The sequence below is a fragment of the Myotis brandtii genome, unplaced genomic scaffold, assembly GCF_000412655.1.
Source record: "Myotis brandtii unplaced genomic scaffold, ASM41265v1 scaffold17, whole genome shotgun sequence".
Classification (NCBI taxonomy): Eukaryota; Metazoa; Chordata; class Mammalia; order Chiroptera; family Vespertilionidae; genus Myotis; species Myotis brandtii.
This window is the reverse complement of record NW_005356259.1, coordinates 3,176,896-3,192,982: the sequence shown is the minus strand read 5'-3', so window position 1 is coordinate 3,192,982 and position 16,087 is coordinate 3,176,896. Positions and strand designations below refer to the sequence as shown.

The 16,087-nt window shown below is 41.5% G+C and overlaps 1 long non-coding RNA gene across 1 annotated transcript; it reads left to right on the top strand.

The window, feature by feature from the left end:
* Positions 1–523: 523 nt before the first annotated feature.
* On the top strand, positions 524–6,005 carry LOC106725526. Its single transcript, XR_001361407.1, has 3 exons — positions 524–1,080; positions 2,874–2,969; positions 5,987–6,005. It is a non-coding gene; the product is annotated as an uncharacterized LOC106725526 (long non-coding RNA).
* Positions 6,006–16,087: the final 10,082 nt, after the last annotated feature.

Sequence of the window (16,087 nt, the reverse complement as noted above, 5' to 3'; positions counted from 1 at the left end):
ACTGGCTCTTGGATCTAAGGAGGTGCTAATCTAGCCTCTGCCTGAGGCTACCCAGCAGAAGCCAGCTGTAAAGCAATGCAAGTTGCCATGGGGCCTTGGGCCAGCTGCAGTTTGTTAAGTAATTTTCAGATTACAAAGGGCTGGGGCCTTTCATATGCAAAAGCCTCCGTGCACGGCTTGGGGGGGGCGGGGCCCCAGGGGATCAACAGGGCGGGCAGAGCGAGCAGTATGGCTGCTCTCAGTCCTGCCCTCAGAGGCCCCGGCAATCGCTGCGAGTGCCTCCGAGAGAAAGCTGCCCTCGAGTTTCAACCGATGCCAGATAGTCCCGATTCTCCGGTATGAGTCTGGGGCCCCAGAGACTCGCCCGGGACTGGAGCTCAGAGCCTGAGACTCCCTCCCAATTGAAAAAGACAATCGTGTCCTCAGCCGCCAGCCCTCCCCACATGCTCCTCCACACCTTTGTATTTTACTTCCGTACCCTGGGGATTGAACCTGCAACCTGGGCATGTGCCCTGATCAGCAATTGAACCAGCGACCTTTTGGTGCACCGGACAATGCTGAACCAACTGAACTACACCGGCCAGGGCAATAACTATTTTCTTTACACATCATACTCACAGATATTCTGAATGGAGAGATGTTCATAGGGTGTTCTTCATTAAGAGCAGGTGCTTTAGATAAGCACATCTCTGTATACCAGGAAAGTCTAGGAGAAAAGAGTAGTTTTTAACACCACATTGAGACTATAATTGAAGCTGTATTAAATAGTAATGTTTATACTTAACTCCTGGAATACATAAACTTAATGGATTATGTTGGAATCTCTACTCAACCTGACTTCTGAAGTTTAATGATTGTTTTTTTCCCTAGACAATGAAAAGAAGCTGTTCCATATTATAATCTATATCACTCCAGACAAAACGTCCAGCTTGCCCTGCTTCACAGTACAGAACAAAATGAACATTGCACCCTCTGCATTTTACTCATGGTTTAATTTTAGACCCTGACCTGCTGAATTGGTTTTTATTTGTCCTTCCCTTTTATGCACCCCCTAGGAAGTCAGGAACTCAGCAGAAAATGGTAACTATTTCTAAGTTATTTAATTTTTAAATGTTAGTTAATGCTGTAAAAAAAAAAGGTGCAAATTTACACAATTCCTTAAAAGTGACTGGTGGCTAATGTAACTATTTTTGGAGATTAGAATGAAGTAAGATTATTTCCATACTTCACAAAATATTAGGTGCTACTTAAGCTCCTTCTGGAGAACCACAGTTAAAACAGTTTTAGCATAGTAGGTCTCATCTTTAAAATGGGTTCTGTAATCAGTACTGTTCTCCTAGATCCAGGCTTAAAGGGACAGAGGTCTAAAGGACCACATGACTTGTTACTAGAGGACTTTCATTCAATTCGTATTTATAGCAGCATCTGTAGAAGTCACTTAAATAGTGTGTTCACCTCCCATTTAATCAAATATTGTTTTTCTGACCATTAAGAATCTTTAGAGCCGAAACCGGTTTGGCTCAGTGGATAGAGCGTCGGCCTGTGGACGGAAAGGTCCCAGGTTCAATTCCGGTCAAGGGCATATACCTGGGTTGCGGGCACATCCCCAGTGGGGGGCGTGCAGGAGGCAGCTGATTGATGTTTCTCTCTCATCGATGTTTCTAGCTCTCTATCTCTCTCCCTTCCTCTCTGTAAAAAATCAATAAAATATATTTTTTTTAAAAAATAAATAAAATAGAAACAGTTGAAATTTAAAAAAAATCTTTAGATAACTTCAAATAGCAAAAGGAAGAATCTTGGGAAGTTAAATTGTACTCTGTGCCATACCATTCTCTACTAGGTTCTCTTTGACCTTGGAAAATACCCTTTTCACCTCCTAGTTCCCCCACTCCTATCCTCCAAATGACCCTAAGTGTCTATGGCTACTTGCAGCTGTAACATTTGGAGGCTCTACGAAAAAGTTTTGAGGGGAAGGGCGTGGGGGGACAATGGGGGGAATAAGGACACATATGTAATTCCTTAATTAATAAAGAAAAAATTAAAATAAAAGTTTTGAGGGGAAATATGTGAAGCGAGGGTGCTAATTATGTTACTGGACTGGGGACTGGGCCCAGAGCAGGTCTGCCTCAAGCTGGCTGGTAGTGGGTGGATCCTTGACTTTGTGCAGGAAAGATCTCACAAAACACAATTTCTGTGGAATTTTAGTACATGTCTAGGTATTTGAGAGTCCAGGTGACTTTGAGAGTATATTTATCAAAGCTGGGAACAGTGAAACAAAGGAAGAGCTTAAGGTAGAAGAAGAAACAGGAGAGCCTACGAGGGGCTGCTTTGGCTTCTCAGAAAAGTTATAGGAAAGAAGTGAGCCATGCAGGGCTGAGTGAACTCAGAAGTAAAAGTCACAGTGACAGAAGTGAGACAAGGTGGGGCTCTTGTTAGCTCACTAGAAAGTAAAATAAAAGGGGGCCTTACAGACAGATACAGAGAGTTAGCCTGGGATGAGCTGCCACTGCCTGCTGCTCCTCTGGTTTCAAGTCTGGTGGGGACATGCTTAGAGAGAAAGACAAGGAGGGAATTAGAAAGAGGGGTGAGAGAGAGAGAAACATTGATTAGTTGTCTTCCACATGTGCCCCAACTGGGGATTGAACCCTCAATCTGGGTATGTGCCCTAACTGGGAATCAAACCATGACTTTCTGGTTCATAGCTCAACATTCAACTACTGAGCCACATCAGCTGGGCTGGAATTCTAACTTCTTATCCTTAGTATTTTCCATGTGGAATAATAGCTGCAAAAATACAAGTGAGAACTTCAAAAGTGAAGGGATTAAGGTGAGTCTGCCATTGTTAATATCTATTCCACCTTGAATATTCTCAGGTATCTGTTTCTCCATAGACTGAGTAACTAAGGAGGATTACTTCTCCTAGCCCTTCCTATCTACCCTTGAATTCCCATGTCCTCGGCTACAATCAGGTATGTGTCATCTGCATGCTTCCAATTTGGGGACAAAGAATACTGCTCTCCGTGGTAAACTGAAGAATCCTCCCTTCCCCCTAAGATATCTATCTGCTAATCCCCAGAATCTATAAATGTTACCTTATATGGCAAAAGAGACTTTACAGATCTGATTAAAGTAGGATCTTGAGGTGGGAGATGAGTCTGAATTATCCAAGTGGGCTCTAAATGTAATCACAATAGTCCTTATAAGAGGGAGGCAAGAAAGTCAAAGAAAAAAAGTCATTATGGTAACAGCAGCAGAGACTGAAGTGATGCAACCACAGCCAAGGAATGCAGACCACCTCTAGAAGCTAGAACAGGCAAGGAATGGATTCTCCCCTGGAGCCTGTAGAAGGAACCAATCCTGCCCACACCTTGACTTTATCCCAGTAAAACTGATTTCGGCTTAAGGCCTCCAGAACTGTAAGAAAGCAAATATATATTGTATTAACCAACCAAGTTTATGGTAATTTGTTACAGTGACAATAGAGAACAAATATACTCTCCTTTCGGCAGTCTTTGAAGTCTGATGACAATATATATGTACTAGAGGCCCAGTGCACAAAATCGTGCACTTGGGGGGGGCGGGTAGTCCCTTAGCCCGTCCTGCACCCTCTTGCAGCCCAGGAGCCCTCGGTGGACATCCCTCTCACAGTCCAGGACCTCACTCCTTACCGCCCGCCTGCTCGTTGCTCCTTACCGCTCAGCTTGCTGCTCCTTAGCACTGCCGCAGAGACGGGAGAGGCTGCCACCACAACCGCTGCACTGCCAGCCATGAGCCTGCTGGCGAGCCTGGCTTCTGGCTGAACGGCACTCCCCCTGTGGGAGCGCACTGACCACCAGGGGGCAGCTCCTGCATTGAGTGTCTTCCCCCTGGTGGTCAGTGCATATCATAGCAACTGGTCATTCCACCATTAGGTCGATTTGCGTATTAAGTTTTTATTATATAGGATATGTATGTAAGTATGTGTGTGTGTGTGTGTGTGTGTGTGTGTATAATTTATCAAGTTAGCATAACATTAATGAATGGACACAGGACTGTAGATCTAGACTCCATACTAGACTTCTAGGCTGAGCTCTGAAAGACCAAATTTTCAGGAGTTATAGCACCAGTTTTCCTGGTTGGTATTAGCAGTAGCGATTGGAGGCTTCTGAGGAAGGAGCAGAAGACCTAGTGTTGACAGAGATTGTTTCTGGTCCTGTCATGAACAAGTCATTAACTGCCCTAAGCCTCTGTGAAGTTGATCTACATGGTCACTAAGAGCCCTTCAAATTCTAAAATTCTGAGCTGTTGCAAAATATATTTTACCTTTCAATTTCACATTCACATGTTACTGCTATTACAGTCTCTCTCCAGCCTATCTAGCCAGCCTCCCTCTCCACCACAAAGTCTACACATCAACCACAAGCACATGGAGCTTGTTTCTTCTAGCTTGTAAATTTCTTCCCTGCCTTCATCCCCTGAGCACTCAGACTCATCCTCAACACTCAAACCACAAATCACAGACTTTGAGCAGCTCTCTCATCTTCCCAAAGCAGAGTGGTCATCTCTGCCTTGGTGCTTTCGGAGGACTAAAGCAGTATCAAGTTATAGCTGAATATTCTTTTCCGTTTCTGTTTCCCAAATCAGAATGTGGGCTACTCATAAGCAATATTCTGTCAGATTCGTGTTTATATCTCTAGCACCTACTTCTGTATTTGGCACGTAGCACTCATATTATGTTTGTAGACTGAATAAACAGATGAATAATTAATCCCTGAACTCTGACAACCTGGTTGAGGTTGTGGGGGAGGGGTTGGGAATGGGAAGGGATGGAAGTGAAGTACAAGAAGACAGGAAATTCATGTTTCAGCAAGATGTCCAGAGTCCTGGAGGAAAAGCTGAGGCAGATGTGTTTGGTGATTTAATTCAAGGCTACCTACAGATACTTATTGTACATGCAATTTAGCATCTCTCCTGACCTTGCTTCAAAGTCAGTTTCTAAGTGGAGTTAACAGTGTGAGCTATCTCGCACAGTAATCTGCTGATTAGAAGCTCTTAACCGAGGCGGATGGCAGGCAGCCACACACAATTTGTCAGCCCTGCATCCTTGCATGCCTCTAGGCAGAGGCTACAGCTTTAGGAGTTTATGGTCGCTAGTTAACAACTCTGTCCTCATAGACCATTCTGCGTAACAACTCATGAAACTGTCTCCCTTCAGTTTTTCTTCTTAGGCATAAAAACTACTCCCCCACCCTCACTGCTTGAGTGCTCCAGTTATATCTTCCATTTTCTTGATACAAAATACAAAGGACAAACCGACTGAGAAAACCTCCTTTAAGTGGAAATGAGGCTATCATTTCCACACACCTAGGAAACCTGCTAAAGCACACTTACACAATATATAGACTTATGTTAGTTTACAGTGTGTCTTTGATCATGCATAACCTTTATGATGTAGTCATCTCTGTGTGTTCCTTTGCGGTTTTACACTATATACTTATATCCGTTTAGAATTTCGCCTTTGAGATTCAGCTTACTTTTTTAGGGTACCACTTATTGTACATTTTCCATGTATCAGACACTATGCTAAATGCTTTACAATTCCCATAACAAACGCAGGCACTAAGCATTATTACGCCCTTTTTATAGAGGAGGAAGCTGAGGTTTAGAGAAGCTAATTAACTTTTCTGAGGGCTCAAGGCTAGTGAGATGCAGAGGCAAGGCTCAGTCTCATGTCTGTTAGATGGAGGTACAATATATGATATCTCCCTCAAAGGATTTTTAGGTGGATTTTTAAGACAATTCAAGGAAGGGTGATAGTAAGTGTACAGTATACTTAATAAAGGCCACTTGGATGTTACTGAAACTGGTGTTATTGATTCCATGATAAAATTGTTTGTTTATTTGTATGAGGACCTGTATGCCAGGTCCCATTAAGTTGTGCTGTGCTAGTAAAGACTATTCCCATTTCTTTCTCTTTTTTAAAAAAATATATTTTTATTGATTTCAGAGAGGAAGGGAGAGAGACCTGGACATGTGCTCCTGACCAGAATTGAACCCAGGACCCTTCAGTCTACAAGCCGACGTTTTATCCACTGAGCCAAACCAGTTAGTTTTCATATAAATGACTTCATGAGGAGGATTTAAGTTTAATTTTCCAATATATTGGTTTTTTAGTATTAATATTATTATAGGTTTTATGAATTTCAGGAAAGTTATTTTGCCTATAATTTCAGAATTACACCATATTTCAGTATTATTTAATGTAAACTTAGTGTTATTACAGTAAAAATTGTTTAGAATAATAGAAAAGTTTTTTAACTCTTCCCAGCAAAAATGCCCCTTTCCCATATACCATATATTGTTATTTGTTGGGGTAGATACAATAGGCCAGGACTGGGTGAATTCAGTATTCCATATGGAATGGGGGCATAATCATTCACCTTTCTGACTTTCACACTTAGATAGTGAGATGGGTTTCCATTGTTTATTATTTTTGAATATGGCCCATTTACTTCCCATTGGAAGTATGTTAGTATTATTGAGGATGGTCCCTATGCCAGCCAGTTGAACTACTGGGAATTTAAGCTTAGGATTTAACCAAGGCACCTGGGCTTTTAAAACACAATGTTGTAGATTGCATTTTCCATTGAAGATTTTTCAAATTCCTGGGGAACCATATGAGTCCCATAAGTGTCTGGCCTGGGCTTCCACAGTTATTATAGTTGGCCATTGTTTCATAGCCATTTTAGATTCCATTTGCATTAGCATAGATAATAGGCCCTGTTGAGTTAGGGTACAGGCATGTTCCCATTGTTGGGTTTGTGCATGAGTTTTTATAGTTTGTTGAGTCTGTTTTATCCATGGAATTAAGGCTTTATTGTCTTTCCATGCTGCTTCCCACCCTTTTCCTTCTTCCTGAAACAGCATTCCCTTTACATGACCTCTTTGAGATAAAGACTCTTTTTCTAATGAATGACGTTCTTCATTAGCTGCAAGTACAGCTTGTCCCAGGATACCAAGGCCAGCCTCTACTCCTCCAAGTATTCCCCTTTTGCTTCTTTTAGGGGGCCAATGTTGTTGGATTCACCAGGAATGTTGTTGCTATTGGGTCGTTATGGCTTGAGAGCAGTTAGGGTGTATTGAGTGGACTCAAAAATGTTGAGTTTCTTATGCCATAGTTAAATGGGTGGAGATGACCCCCAAATGAGCTAGAGTTTGAGTATTCCATAGGGCTTCCCACAGGCATCCAGGACACAAGGATGGTGGAGTAGTTACAGACATATTTACCCACCAAGTGATTCCAATAATTTCTGAAATGGGGAATCATTGATTTTTTTGTTCTGTTTTACAGACATCCAGCCACAAGAGCATGGCTGGTGAGTCCGAGGACAAGATAAACTATGACAGATAGGACAGGCTGCTGCAAGCCTTTTACCATTATATACAGGTGTTTTTCTTAGTTTTTCATTATTTATTTTTATATCTATACAATATTCATTCAGATTAGATTCATATACAATTCTACCAGTGGACTTATCAGGGAGGTGTTCTTGGAGGTATTTGCCTAAGGTGGGTACTTTATAGTAGATATAGCCAGAAAAAAAATGTACCAAAGCTTATATTGATAATAGGAGAGGACCAATGTATGGCCAACAAAGCATTAATTTCATTATCATACCTGATAATCAGAACATCATTGTGCAGTAGGTGGGAAAGATTAGCAGGTATCCAAGTTAAATTTTTCATATCTAATAAGGGAGGTCTGGGGAGGCAGATATTGTTTCCACTAGAAAACCATAAGGATAATAATATGAAAAGCATTTCATGTACATTCAATCAATAACAACCAGATAATATAAAAACAAGGTTCAAGCAATATCAGTTTGTGAGCATACAGGCCTGTTGACGTCATCTTGGGATAGTTGTTTGTCTTCCTAGTCAGTGACTTCTCGTCCTTGAAAAGTCTTAGCTGTTTCTTGTCCTTGAAAAGTCTTTGATCTTCGCTGCAGACAGAGATGGGTGTCAGAGATGGGAGTAGACATCCATTCACATCAGGTGTCTTTTTTAAATGAGAAATGTGAATCCATTAGCTAACTTCTTTAAGTTTAGCTGCACATGGGTTAGTTAGTAATACCTGGTAAGGTCCCCTCCAATGAGGTTGGAGAAAGTCTTTTATTTGGTGTCTTTTCCAATACATTAAATTTTCTGGTTGTAAGACATGATCTTTGAAATTTTCGTCTTCCCGGAGCTCACTGTGAAATGAATTTGTTACTAATTTATTAATTTTTTAAAGTTGGTTAATAAACCCTTGACAATAATGTAAAATGTCTCCTTTTAGCAAAGTTGGTGCATATACCCCTTCATCCAGATGCATAGGGCGGCCAGTGACTACTTCATAAGGAGAAAGCTTATGTTTACCAAAAGGAGTAGATCTTAGGTTGAGGAGTACTATAGGGAGAGCTTTTGTCCAGGGGAGATTAAAGGCTTCTGAAATTTTGGCTAGTTGAATTTTTATTATACCATTGGTACGTTCTACCAGTCCAGAAGACTGGGGGTGATAGGCACAATGGAAATGTAGTATAGGCCAAATGTTACAGATGGATTTTATTATTTGCCCAGTGAAATGAGTCCCTTGGTGATTATGTAACTTAGAGGGAATTCCACAATTAGGAATTATTTTTTCTAGTAACAATTTACCAGCTATGTTGTTTTCCTGCAAGGGAATGCCTTAAGCCAGTGAGAAAACATACAAGTCATAACTAATATATATTTGTAACCCTGAAATGATAGCATTTGGATAAAATCCAATTGCCATATTTCAAATGGGCCCAAAGGAAGTGGGAAATGTCCTTGGGATCCATAGAGTGGTTTTCCTGGGTTATATTTTGGACAGATAGAGCATTTACTGTACACTTTATGAGCTACTGTAGGAGAAAGTTTCCAGTAATATTGTTTATTCCATGAAATCATTTCTTAAGGACCCCAATGTGTTAGCTTGTGTATATGTTGAAGTAAGGGAGTTGGGCCCCTACAGGTAAAATAGGTTTTTGATTGGGTCCAAGCCATATTTTTCTGTCTGGGTCAAAAGTTCCCCCTTTTTGTTGCCATATTCTCTTTTCGTCTTCCATGGCTGTGTGTTGAAACTGTAAAAGATAATTTTTATTGATTTAATAGGAAGTAAAGGACATTATTGGGTCTGGATAACTTGACTGTTCAGTGCTTCCTGCTTAGCTGCAGCACCAGCAAAATGATTTCCTTTTGCTTTCAAGGTTGTGGCTTTAGAATGCCCTGGGATTTTTATAATTGCCAATTGTTTTGGTTGCTGTATGGCATTTAAAAATTCTACAACCAGTTTTTCATTTTTTATAGGCTGCCCAGAGGAAGTTAAGAAGCCTCGTTGCTTCCATAACATTCCAAAGTCATGAGCTACACCAAATGCATAACAACTATCAGTGTAGATATTGGCTACTTGACTTTTGGCCAATTGACAAGCCCAAGTCAAAGCAATTAGTTCAGCTTGCTGGGCAGATTTGATCCCAGGCAGATAAGAACTTTCAATTATATTCACCGTGGAAGTCACTGCATATCCAGCTCGGAAATGTCCTTGTTCATCCTTTAGATAAGATCCATCTGTGAACAAAATTAAGTCAGCATTATTAATAGGAGTTTCCTGTAAATCATTCTTAGGAGCAAGAAGGTGGTCAGTAAGTAAAACACAATTGTGGCTTTCTCCATCCTGTAAAGAAGGTAACAAAGTAATATTAGGTGCAGAGAGCAGGAGTACTTCATAAGAAGCCAGTCAACTGACAGAGAAGTGTTGAGTGTGATGAGAGTTCAGTAAGGATTCAACAGAATGAGGAACATATATAGTTAAAGGGGAGCCCATGACTATCTCTTCTGTCTGTTCACATAACAAGACTGTAGCAGAGATGGCCCTCATGCAGGGAGGGAGCCCTTTGCCACTGAGTCTAATTGCTGACTGTAATACCCTATAGGTCTATGGTGGTCTCCGTATTTCTGAGTTAGAACTCCTAAAGCATTGCCCTTACTTTCATATGTGAAAAGGAAGAGGGGAAGTTTATAGATTCAGATGCCCCAGAGCAGGAGCTTTAGACAGTACTTCCTTTAGAGTCTCTACAGCTTGTTTCCCTTCAGGATTCCACTGAATTGGACCAGGTGTATACAACTTTAATAGGGCATAGAAAGGCTGGGCTATCAATGAAAAGCTTGGAATCCAATTTCTACAATATCCAGTCAAGCCCAGGAATTCTCTAAGCTGCTTTTTTTTGTTTTTGGAAGAGGGAAAGATAGGATTCCTCAAAGTCAGGGGTTCTCAACCTTCCTAATGCCACAACCCTTTAATACAGTTCCTCATGTTGTGACCCCAATTTCATTGTTACAAATTGAACATAATTAAAGCATAGTGATTAATCACAGAAACAATCTGTAATTACATATGTGTTTTCCGATGGTCTTAGGCAACCCCTGTGAAAGGGTCGTTCGACCCCCAAAGGGGTCCCGACCCACAGGTTGAGAACCATTGCTCTAAGTCTTTTGGGGTTCATCAGTAGCTCATCTTTGATATGAGATGGCCAAGGTATTTTACTTGAGGTAAGCAAAACTGAAGCTTATCCTTTGAGACCTTATGTCCCTTTATGGCAGCAGTTCTCAACCTGTGGGTCGAGACCCCTTTGGGGGTCGAAGGACCCATTCACAGGGGTCGCCTAAGACCATCGGAAAACACATATATAATTACATATTGTTTTTGTGATTAATCACTATGTTTAATTATGTTCAATTTGTAACAATGAAATTGGGGGTCACCACAACATGAGGAACTGTATTAAAGGGTCATGGCATTAGAAGGGCTGAGAACCACTGCTTTATGGCTAGTGGTTGCAGTAGGTAAATTGTGTCCTTTTGAGAGTCTAGTAATGTCCTAGAGCAGTGGTCGGCAAACTCATTAGTCAACAGAGCCAAATATCAACAGTACAACGATTGAAATTTCTTTTGAGAGCCAAATTTTTTAAACTTAAACTATATAGGTAGGTACATTGTTATTAACTTAATTAGGGTACTCCTAAGGCTTAGGAAGAGCCACACTCAAGGGACCAAAGAGCCGCATGTGGCTCGTGAGCCGCAGTTTGCCGACCACGGTAGAGCATACAAGTAAATCATCCACATACTGGATTAGAGTGGAATCTCTAGGAAATTTAACATCGTTTAGATCAGCTTTTAATATCTGGGAGAAATAGATGGGGCTTTCTGTATATCCTTGTGGCAACACAGTCCAAGTAAATTGTCGATCTTCCCAAGTGAAAGCAAAGAGATATCGACTGTCCTTTTCTACTGGAATGCTGAAAAAAAGCACTACATAAATCTATTACTGAAAAATATTGGCAGTCCACAGGAATAGTTGATAATAAAGTATGTGGATTTGGAACCACAGGATGTCTAGGAATAACTATTCTATTTATAGCTCTGAGATTTTGTACAAATTTCCATCCTTTCCCATTTGGTTTCTTTACTGGAACGATGGGAGAATTACAGGGACTTGTACATGGAATTATAAGTCTTCTTTTTAAGTAATCTTGTATAATGGGCTTAATTCCAGGTAGTGCATCAGGTCTTAAGAGGATATTGGCAACTATTAGGTAAAGGCAAAGTATTATCAATAGTTATTTTAATAGGAGTGGCTGACTCGATCTTGCCTGTATCTGTACTGGAAAGGGCCCAAAGTTGCATTGGAACTTCCTGCAAGAAATGTTCGGTTTCAAGATTATTTTTCTCTGGTGAAAGTTTCTTTTAAATCATTATTTTCCCAATTGGTTCAGTATTTGATTCATTTAGTTCTAAATACATTTCATCTTTTAGGGAAAAGGATATATGAGCATTATGGGTTTCAAGAAAATCTCTTCCTATCAGGTGAATTGGGGCCAATTTGACCAGTAAGAATATATGTTGCCCCATAACATCCCTAGTTGAAATGGGACAGGTTCTGACTTAAAAACAGTCATTGGTTGGTTAGATACCCCTACCATTTGTACTGAAGCTTTACTACCAAGGAGAGGGAAACTTAAATGGGTAGGGTTAAGAACAGATAAAGTGGCTCCAGTATCCACAAGGGCTTTAGTAACTTTTCCTTGTTATGCCCAGATTTCAAGATCCCCAATAGACCACCAGGGAGCCAGCCGTGTCCGATGCAAAAGCATAAGAGACTTTATTTCAAACCCGGGTTTGGCTCCCCCACCCTCCTTACCGACTCAGCGGCAAGTGGTAAAGAGCGCGGCAGCCCTGTGGTGAGAGAGGTTTTATAGTAAGGGGAGGAGAGAGGACTGTGGGCCCTGCCGATTGGCCAGGTGATGGAGGGCGTAGTCCTCGCCCTTTCATCCTTTTATGATAATTTCAATTTCTCCTAAAGTATCAGTAAGATGAAGGGGAAGTACCCTCTCATCGTCCTCGGAGCAGCCCTATGCTTGCTTCTGTCTGTTTTCTCTGTGTAGATTCCATTTCAGTTTTCTACAATCTTTCTTATGGTGGCCTGGCTTTTTGAAGTAAAAACAGACTTTTTTTTCTTTCCTTGTCTAAGAGACTTCTGAGTAGAACTGGCTTGGTTGCTTAATTGTTGAAGCTGTAAGTTCATAATTTGGGTGACTTTATCTTTTTCTCTCCTTTTGATAATTTTAGATAGCTGATCAGCCAGAATAGCCAGTTCATCAGCATGGGTAGTCTGCCAGTTTAATTTATGTTGTTTGATCAAAGTTATAAGTTCTTCATCTAGTCCTTCCAAAAACATTGAATTTAGTAAGGGATCATTTTGATGGTCCTTGAAACTATCTGGCGACAGACCTGAATATTGTTTGAAAGTCTTTTCAAAACGTTCAAAGAAACCAAGCACTAGTTCATCAGGTTTTATTTTACATTGCTGGGTCTTGGTCCAGTCCATTCTCTGAGGAAAAACTTCAGGTATGGTTTGATAAAGCCGGTGGGCCAATTCCCTGCATTTTTCTTTGTCTCTTTCTGTTTTAAAAAAATCATCTGACAGAACCTAGAGACAGGACTTGGCTGGAGATCCTATACAGAACCTAGAGACAGAACCTAGTGAGAGAACATGGCAAAAGATCCTGGACAGAACCTGGCTACAGAACTTGGCTGGAGAACCTAGACAGAACATGGCGGGAGAACCTGGAAAACCCGGCTGGAGAACCTAGCGAGAGAACCTATACACAGAACTTGGCTGGAGATCTTGGACAGAACTTGGCTGGAGATCCTGGAGGGAGAACCTCGCTATGCTGATGAACCGAACCCAGTCTCCATGTCATTCCTTCTTCGCTGACTCCATCCACACCTTTGGGGACCCCTGGACCTGCTGGGGTTGGACCCCAGCAAAACCTTAGATATGATTACATTCTTCATGAGGGCAGACTGTTGTTTTTTTCATCATTGGATTTCCACCCAGCACCTAACACAAGTGCTTAGAGCACAGAAGCAACTCAATCAATACTTGTGGAATTAATGAAGGCATAGTGTCAGGCAAACCTGGAAATCAACTAAACTGCTTAGACTTTCCATAGAGGAAACATTAGAAGGGTCTGAGTAAAGAGCTTTGTTCTTTGTGAAAAAAAAAAAAAAATCATCTACAGGAGTATGCCAGTGAACCTTATTCAGTCATTCTGTTGCCTTGCTCCCAGAAACCAGTTAGGTGTATTACTTGGAACAGATCAGAATAGCCAGGATCATATGTTCTAACAGTTAAATCAAATTCCTTTGCAAACCCATCAGAGTCCTGGAGAGGGTCAGCAAAATCTTTAGTTAGGTTTCTTAATTCTGTTCTAGTCCAAGGAACATATACAATTGCTGGATCCCCTCTACCTGAGACAGGCTTTTCCCGGAAAGGAGCTGCTAGAATTCTTGAATTATCTTTCTCTGAATTTGTATTCTTATTTCCCCCTAAGTCAACAGGGAATGGTAGTAGAGGAGATACAGAAGAAGGAAGAATAGAGGTGGAGGGCAAGTCTGCGCAAGGAAGCTCAGAGAGCGAAGGGTGTAGTGGAGGAGCAGTAGAAGGGGGAGGCATGGGGTCTTGGCACTGACTTGCTTCAGAAGCCTTCTTTAGTTCAGAGAGTCTCTAAAATTTTCTTATTAACTTTCTGTAGGGAAGATATTTTATCTGATCCTCTTCTAGAAGCCTCTAACTTCCAATCAAGATAAGCTTCCCATTCATTTAATTTAACCTTAGAGCCGACTTTTTCTAATTGAGCGCACAGAAAAATCAATTTGGAGGTGTCAAAAGTTCCTCACTTTGGCCATTTCAAGCTGATATTATTTTTAGTTAAATTTTCCCATTTTTGTAGATACAAGTTGAAAGAAATTCCATATGAATTGTACATGTACCCTGCTGGAGTGTTAACAGGGGGCTGGGATTCTTGGGATTTAGCAGCCTCAGAGTGCAATTTCCCACCTTTTAAAATTTATTATTATTATTAAATATCTGCAGAGTCTGAGCAAATTTTCTAGGGGTGTTATGTAGTGGGTTGCAAAGTGGACTGCTTATGGGTTGAGCTCCATGATGTCGTAATTCAACCCTCTTAGTGTCTCGGTTTCTCTCCTGGCTGTCTAAAACAGCCAGAAGGGCTCAGGGCGCTGGCTTATCAGGTCTTATGGGCGCTCCCCCGGACCAGCCAGACAGTTAATTACAGTTGAGTTGGAATTTCCCTACGGGGCAGCCTGCATGTCCTGAGGTATAACCTCTGACACCTCCACAAAGGTTCTTGGTCACCTAAGAACACTGAGAATCGGGCAGGAGGGAGGATGTGCCCCTTTATCTTCAGAGCTAAATGAGTTCAGCTCTCATTTCTACGGCAAAGGTTTTTTGCTCAGACTCTCAAAAAGCAATTCCAATTGAAGAGCTGAAATCAAAACCAGCCACCCATTTTGTTTTTTGTTTTTTTCCCCTCCAGTCTTGCCTTAGCCTGGGTTCTATTAACCCTTAATCTTAGTTCCACCTTGAGAATTTTAAAATACAGCTCAAATAAAGTCAGACCCTCTACTAAAGCAAGGGAAGGTCCTGGATCCAAGAGACAACTCAGCCAAGTTCACCTGATACGGCGGGGAGCTGGCGGGGCTCAATGGGCCCCTTGCTGGATCCTAGCACTGAGTCCGAGTCCACAAGGTAGTCCTGGATGAGCTTCTTTGGAATCCTGCCGCGACTACGCCAAGTAATGTTAACATAGAAAACATTCAGACCTGTAAAGAATTTTGTGAGTTTATTTGAGCCAAACTGTCGACATATGCCAGGAAGCAGAACCTCAACAAATTGCGATAATACTCTGGAGAATGAGGAGTTCATACCTTGTTTTTATAAATTTACCATCCAAAGGAAAATACGTAGGTAGGTTACATGAAATTCATTGGTGATAGATCAAGGAGGTGGGATAAAGCAAAGCAGGGAAACCGCTGGGATAGGGTAAAAAGTGAAATGATGGACATAAGCTTCTTTTATGTAGATGGATACAGGATAGTTTAACATAATTAACAGTTGACAATTAATTTGATAACAATAACAATGAGGGAATGTCCTGGTGCCATTTGTTGTGCCCTGAGGGGCTGGGGGTGGGGGGTGGAGTTACAAGTTACCCAGACATTTCACAGATATGTTATCTTAGAGACAAAAAGACAAATGGGCTCAGTAAAGATCTAAGTTGATCTTTGTCAGGGAATATACCAGCCTAAGACATGACTACCCACCATAACCTGTTTGTAGTTAAATATTTAATTTTCAGACGATCTTTTGTCGTTATTTTAGGTCTTTGAGCTTGCACAATTGCCATGCAGGCCTTCCCTGCATGGCGATTAGCATATGGCCCCTTTCATCTACAGATAGCAGTGATCATATTAACTGACTAGGGGTCTGGTGCACAAAATTTGTGCCCCTGGTGGAGGGGTGTCCCTCAGCCCAGCCTGCACCCTCTCCAATCTGGGTCCCCTCAGGCAGGGAGGCAGGCGAGCAGTTGGGAGCCAGCAGTCCCGGGTTGTGAGAGGGATGTCCAACTGCCCCGAAGGGAACCAGATTGGAGAGGGTGCAGGCTGGGCTGAGGGACACCCCTCC